Source organism: Malurus melanocephalus, unplaced genomic scaffold (genome assembly GCF_030028575.1).
Source record: "Malurus melanocephalus ecotype Western Australia unplaced genomic scaffold, MMel_1.1 scaffold_431, whole genome shotgun sequence".
Lineage (NCBI taxonomy): Eukaryota > Metazoa > Chordata > Aves > Passeriformes > Maluridae > Malurus > Malurus melanocephalus.
Window position 1 is genome coordinate 237,686 of NW_026623663.1, and position 682 is coordinate 238,367.

The 682-nt window shown below is 45.3% G+C and overlaps 1 long non-coding RNA gene across 3 annotated transcripts in view; it reads left to right on the forward strand.

Annotated features, from left to right (window-relative positions):
- Positions 1-682, forward strand: part of LOC130581734 (uncharacterized) — a 127,338-nt gene that overhangs the window by 123,391 nt on the left and 3,265 nt on the right. Inside the window, exon 1 of one of the 3 annotated variants that reach the window (XR_008966259.1) lies at positions 55-137. The exons of the other annotated variants lie outside the window; for them this stretch is intronic. This is a non-coding gene — a long non-coding RNA (uncharacterized LOC130581734). Of the gene's footprint in view, positions 1-54; positions 138-682 lie in introns of those variants that run through there. 3 annotated transcript variants of the gene reach the window in all.

Consider the following 682-nt stretch of genomic DNA (forward strand, 5'->3'; position numbering starts at 1 on the left):
TTTTTTTTTCTTTTTTAGGAGGGGTAACTTGTAGCACAGATTGCTGGCCTGCAGGCATCCAGAGATCAACAACCAGCTTTCTGTGATACCAAGCCCCCTGTGAAACAGGCAGCCCTTACCCACAGCATTCATAATGGGTAAARTGAACAGAGGGGAGGGAGGAGTTTGTGCTGGATTTTGGATTAYCATGGAATAATCTGTGTGTTCAGAAATGGCCTGAAGGTGGCAATTCTGCCATGGCTAAGAATAACTCTGACAAACTTTAGTTGCTACACCTTGGAAATGGAAATGCAGGTTTTACTTTTAATCGCCGTGCAGCAAAACAGAAAGCTCTKAAGAGGTAGCTTTGAATTGTACATGTCACTGTTTACTCCTGTCCCCTGGCATGCTYGGCACACGTGCAATTCCATGCTAACCTGGCCACTTTCCATCATTGTGTGGCTCTRTTGAGTGCCCAAGCACTTGAGAGCTCACTTGTATAATCGACACACTTACAAAAGGGAACATCTAAGGAACGGGAAGAATCTGGCTTGAACTGACACTGGGGGGACTGCAGCAAGGGCTAATGCCTTGTCCTTAACTCTTGCTACCTCTGGAGAGGAAAAAACACACACCAGACTCAGTTGACTAACGTAAGATTTCACAGCATTTTTCAAGCAGTGTGGTTCAAGGCAGAAAACCT